This window comes from Manacus vitellinus, unplaced genomic scaffold (genome assembly GCF_001715985.3).
Source record: "Manacus vitellinus isolate BGI_N305 unplaced genomic scaffold, ASM171598v3 scaffold_18_pilon, whole genome shotgun sequence".
Classification (NCBI taxonomy): domain Eukaryota; kingdom Metazoa; phylum Chordata; class Aves; order Passeriformes; family Pipridae; genus Manacus; species Manacus vitellinus.
Window position 1 is genome coordinate 9,558,853 of NW_021939324.1, and position 6,575 is coordinate 9,565,427.

The following is a 6,575-nucleotide window of genomic DNA, read 5'->3' on the forward strand; positions in this document are numbered from 1 at the left end:
CGGACCCATCGCTGGCCAAGGCTGATTCCATCATTGACAGTGGTAGCACCTCTCAGATAATGTTCTTAAGATGGGGGGAAAAAGTCCCTTGTGCAACTGCAGCCTGAGAAAGAAGTGAGACTGTGTGAAAGAAACAGCTCTGGAGACGCCAAGGTCAGTGAAGAAAAGTTCCATGAAGAAGGAGAGGGAGGAGGTGCTCCCGGCACTGGAACAGAGATTCCCCTGCACCCCATGGTGCAGACTATGGTGAATAAGGCTGTTCCTTTGCAGCCCATGCTGGTCCATGGTGGATCAGATATTCACCTGCACTCTGTGAAGGACTCCATGCTGGAGCAGGTGGATGCCAGAAGGAGGCTGTGACTGTGTGGGAAGCCCATGTTCCTGGCAGGCTCTGTGGACATATGGAGAGGAGCCCACTCTGGAACAAGTGTGCTGTCAGGACTTGTGACCCCATGGGGCACCCATGCTGAAGCAGTTCATGAAGGACTGCGCCCTATGGGAGGGACCCACAGTGGAGCAATTTGTGAAGAACTGCAGCCTGTGGAAAGGGCTCACATAGGAGAAGTTAATGGAGGACTGTCTCCCGTAGGAGGGAACTACATTGCAGCAGTGAAAGAGTGTGAGGAGCACTCTTCCTGAGGAAGAAGGAGCGGCACAGACAGATGTTGAACTGACCACAGCCCCTATTCTCTGAGCCCCTGCACTGCTTGGGGGGAACAGGTAGAGAAAATTATGAGTGAAGTTGAGTCCAGGGAGAAGGGAGGGGTGGAGGAAGATGTTTCTAAGATCTGGTTTTATTTCTCATTATCCTACTCTGAGTAGATTGGCAAGAAATAAATTTTTCCCAAAGTCAAGTTTGTTTTCCCCATGACAGTGATTGATGAGTGATCTCTCTCTGTCCCTATCTTGATCCACAAGCCTTTCATTGTATATTCATCATAGTGTCTCATCCATCTTCTAGGTGTCCCTGCCTGTGGCAGAGGCATTGGAACTGGATGATCTTTAAGGTCCCTTCCAACACAAACCATTCTATGATTCTGCGATATTCTCTGTGTTCTGTCCAGTTGAGGAGGGAGTGACAGAGCAGCTTTGGTGGACACCTGGCATCAAGTCAGGGTCAACCCACTACACTGAGCTTAGTCCACTTCCAGAAGACAGAGCATCTAACAAGCAGGCTCGGTACCTGGTCTATTTGCTATGCTGCCTTATCATATTATCAGCTGGAGCTATGCTGTGATTCTGGATTTTAATTTCCCCAGGAAGCAGCAAAGAGGCAGGATGCCCTGAATGGTTAACATCAGAAAACCTTCAAGGAAATTACTGTTTTGCACTGCTATCATAGCTATCTTGCACAGACAAACCAGTGGTCCAGTCTAGGTCCCCTCTCACCATATGAGTTGTACTCTCTCTCTATACATACTATGAAGCACTAACATGATTAGAAGTTTTGCACTTAGTAGCACATGCTTCCAGGACTGAGGGAATGCAGTTGAAAGAAGTCAGACAGATAAGGCTGATTATAGTCCATAATTGTGAAGAAGCCTCCCCAGAAGAAAGTCAAGAACAACTGGAGCTATTTTTAAGGACAACTGTATTTGGCTAGAACTACTTGAATGTTTTGGCTGTTGTGGTAAAAGATTTAGTGATCTTCATGGAAGTAGTCCAGAAGTGTAAGAAATTCTCCTTCTGCTTGAATAGTCCTTATTCCTCTGTGCTCAAAATAGTTACTGTTTTGCTAACTACCTTGCTTCTAATCCAGGACAGCTCTACCATGTCATACCTGACAAACTGTGTGGGCAGCGATGGATAGTGGTTTGAGAAAACAGCAGGTAACTAATCAGGCACAAAGGAAATTATCAGGCACAAATCATTACTCAAAACAGACCGTACAAGAGGTCTCAGCCTTTTTCTCCCTCTGATATCTCCTTGCAATTGCTACAGACCAAAGAACCAGGGTTGATGAAACCAAAGACCCAACGGCAACCTATTTGGGAGTAGCATTTTTCTCTAAGAGTAGGAGACTCCATGAATCTGAAGTCCCCAAACCCAGAGGCAGCACTGCTCCAGACCTTACTTTCATAGAGTTCCCAGACAGCTGTGAAACAAAAAAGACAAATTAACAAAATACCATGAGGGGTTTTATAGCCAGTCAGTAGACTAGAACATTTCTGCATCTGACATATGCTAGCACTTTCTCCGAACATGTTTTTCACACCTTCTAGGGGCTTAAACACTGAATCCACTACCTGACTCAGTATCAGAATCACTCTGATTTCCTTGTATCCAAACAACATAACAAATACTAAAACACTAGTCAGCTTCACACACTGTGAAGCTGGCAGCCACAATTCCCTTTACAAAACAATATGAATGTATTATATATGCTGTGTCCACAGATTATCTTACACTAATCATGCACCTAGCATGTGCATCCATTCATAAACTGTCCTTGCTATTGTTTGAAACATTTCTAGCCTGTGAGTTTCCTTGAAGTTACATCAGTTAAACATCCTGTTTTGGTTAGTTCTTATCCCTAATTATGTATGTCAACATCAGTACCAACATTCTCAGCGTGTAACTCACACACAGCTCCTGTATAATCTTCCGTTTTGAAATTCTCTTCTGCCAACAAACATACTTGAAGTCAGTCCTAAACCCATAATTCAAGCACTCTTTGGTCATATACAGGATTTCTAGGCTGTCGGGATTTCCAGCCGACTAGATCTAATGGGTACCTGGATAATCCTCATAATTAAAGGATGTCCTTAAAAGTAGATCTGTACAAAGTGACCAGGATGAAAAAGAACATATATCTGGAAAAATCTGGACATACAATCACCATACAGAAGACCATGTATAAGGTAGGTTAAGAATATACACTGCAGCGACTCCCTGCTCAATTTTATTACATATTCAAACTTCAGTGCCTATTAGAAGTTTATTCCACTTCCAAAGTGCAGAATCTTCACAGTCTTTCCCTATAGGAAATTAACGTAAGCAGCTACTTGTAGGATGAAATTACCATCCTACCTTATAAAGTCACAGCACCCCCTTGTGGGCAAGACCTTCAGCTGAGGTACCCTATGCCACTTAGAGAGTAAGTAACTGCATGTAAAGGTTCGGTCCTATCTGCAAAGGATATGTACTACTTATACTTACAAGATATGTTCCACTCAGAACAGGAGACCTTCTTACAACCACGGTGAAAACATTTAGTTATGATTCGTCAGTTTCAGTTAACTTAGTAATTTAGCTTAGCTTGGAAATGCAGCACGTAAAATATCACCTGGTTTCCACATAATGGGAAACTCATACTTCTTGGTAACTGTGATAAACTTGTTTCAAAAATTAATGGATGACTCTTTAAAGTACTCAAAAAATGTTTTTAAGAGACACTGATATGCAATTCCCAGTCTGATCTCAATTCACGCTCTAATTTACCAGGTAGTAACATTCCCATGTGTTTACCAGACTGCAGTGGCCATAAAATATTAATCAGTTATAGTAAGTCACTATTTCCTCTCTGCCGCTTTGTTATTTTTCAAATAAGAAGTGGAGTCGACCAGAGAAACTATATTGTATATTTCTTTGCACACCTGGAAACACTGCTGAGAGGTCTCCTGTCACTTTGAAGTGACTGCTGTAGCCATAGAACAATTGGAAGAACTGAGAGCTACAAAACTGGAAGCTACAAAACTGTAAAAGTTAGTGCTGTGCAGCCCTGTTCCACCATTTTGGTTAGCAAGGTGAACTTCTGAGATTCCTTAATGTCCAAAACTGCTTTTGTTTTTGTTCTTAATTAACACTGTGTGTGTGTGTGTGTGAAGGAATCTGTACAATTCTGTTGTAGAAGTCAAGCTCAGCTACATTTATAATGTTTTTTTCACTGTAGCATTTTTCTTCCCCCTTTCAGACCTACGAGAAGAAAGGGTTAGTCTGTAACTAAATGAAATTTAACTTTTACCTTAGAGAATGGAAAAGTCATCTCTAACAGAATCAGAGGCGGCAAGTTCCTTATCTGAATGACTCATGATTGCACTTCTGTTTTAAAAATTTTGTCTTTACAAGCATAGATAAGAGTACATTCCCATTCCAACACAGTTTACAATCTAGTCAAAAAGTCTACAGTAAGGGAGGATCAAAATCCATTCCTCTCAGGAGCACAGCATCAAAATTATAGAATAGGCTAGGGATAAAAAGCATGGTAGATTTCCACATCCAAGACTTTGAATTGTTATTGGACCTGTTTTTTTAAAAGATCACGAAGCACACTGATGTCTTCTTTCATTGTGCTCATGCTGGAAACAATTACAGTCCCAGCTCTGCAGTTTCAACATTCTGCTGTGTTCACTGGAAAACCCACTGAAATCAGCTAGCCTCTGAAGACAACAACTAGAACACTGCAGCCTGCACTCAAATACCCTTTAATGCTATGGTTCCTTGCTTATCCTCTACTTCTTCCCTGTGAGCTTAGAACCAGTCTCTGGATGCAATATAAAACTGGGTTAAATCACAGCACTAAATAGCATCTAAAAATGCCAATGCAAGCTCAGATTGTTTTTGGTTATTGAAGACACTACAGTCAGGTTTCTTTAGAAAATGAGCTAGGCAACACGAACAGTTGAGTCAGTACAGTGGAGGAGACAATTACGCCAGGCAAAGGGAAGGTAAGGTATATGTAACAGGCAATTTGAAGCCTCTGACACCACTTGAATAGCAAAGGGTAAAAATTGCCCCTGAAAGAGCCAGAAAAGAAAGCACTGACATTTGCACATATGTCATGGATGCAGGGGGCAGGAGGGTAGATGTACAGGCATTATGTCCTGTGTGTCTCTTCAATATCATATAAGAACTGCTTTTTACTTATAGCATGAGAAGGTTAAATAATGTTCTGGTATGGACAGACTGCATCAAACACTTTCCATCAAGCATTGGGGCTCCAATTGCATAAATGGATACAGCAAATGACAAAAAACCAGGATGTTTTGTGATTCATTCCCTTCAGGAGCAGCTCATAGTCCAAACAGGCCTGGCAAAGCCTCAATCTTCCCCTTATCCTGCTGTTTTTTCCCTCTTACCAGTGTGCCATCCCCTCTTTTTTTTTTTTTTTAGACAGGGATGAGATTAGATCAGCTCCCTGGACCTGCTGAGTGTGTCAGATCACAGAAATCTGACTTTGTGACCAGGGAGCAGTTGTGGGGTCATCTGGCAACCATGACTCACCTCCTCATTAACTGCTGTGCAGCCCAGCCCTGCAATAGTTCTCCAGGTGGGTGAGGCACCTGCACCTTCCGGGGAGCCTTCCAGACAGTGGAAAGAGCTGCTCCTCTAAACTTGCAAAGACACAGCCTTAAAGAGGAGGACAAACCCTACTGGAGAAGATAGTGTTTGCTTCTTAGTAATTCCATTGCAAGATGTCTGTGTTCTTTGCAAACAGACATTCGTTATGGAGACTTTTTTTTTTAAACTTACTTTATTAAAACTCAGGAGTCTACACCACTACTGTGAGCATGTGACTACAGAGCTAACATTCCACACAAGGAGGATCTCCAAAGGACAATGGCTGACTCCTCAGTTACTCTGCAGGTGTCATTGCTGTGGGCTTAACTGGTGCATCAGCTGAATCCACAGCAATGACACTTCAGTGTTCATATTAACCATTCAATTAAAGGTGGCTTGAAGCCCAAATTCCTCCCCACTGTGACTTCCAGCCTTGAAATGCTTTATTTGCCTTATGAACACTTTACAACAACTTTCTAAAATTTGCAACATTTCCAAGACTGGTGAAAACCCTGTTCTGTTTAGTTAAAGCTTGATACACTTCACGGCAACTTGGACTCCTCCTTATTCACAATATTGCTTGTAACACAATCCGCAGAAAACCTGTGAAAAAGTAATTTCTTCTGAGACTGAAATTGTTTCGTAGCAGTACAAGAGATGCAGTGCTTATTATTATACTTATAAACCTGTAATCTGCATCACATCTTTTCCATACAGAAATTAAGCTGGCCTAGCCATGCTCCCTCATTATTCTGCAAAGTGGTCCATATGCAGGACCACGCAGTGCTGCATGACAGAGAATCATGGAATCACAGAATACGCAGAGTTGGAAGGGACCCACTAGGATCATTGAGTCCAAGTCCTGGCCCTGCACAGGACACCCCAAGAGTCACACCATGTGCCTCAGAGCGTTGTCCAAACACTTCTTGAACTCAGACAGGCTTCGTGCTCCATTTCCCCTAGTGAGGATGTTGAAGACTCCAACGAGGTCTCCCCTCAGCGTCCTCTTCTCCAGGCTGAACAGACCAAGTGACCTCAGCTGCTCCTCATAAGGCTTCCTCCTCCAGACTCTTCACCATCCTCATGGCCTCCTTGGACGCTCTCCAACAGCTTAATGTCTTTTTTATATGAGAAAACCCGTCAGAGGAGCACTGAGAACCACCTCCCTCCGACGACGTGCCATCATCCCGCCGCGTTCCCCGACGAGGGGGGACCGGACAGGCGGTGCCGCGGGCGGGCTCTGAGGCGCCCGAGCCCGCCCTGACCGACCCCGTGATGGCGGAGGCGGGGCCGGG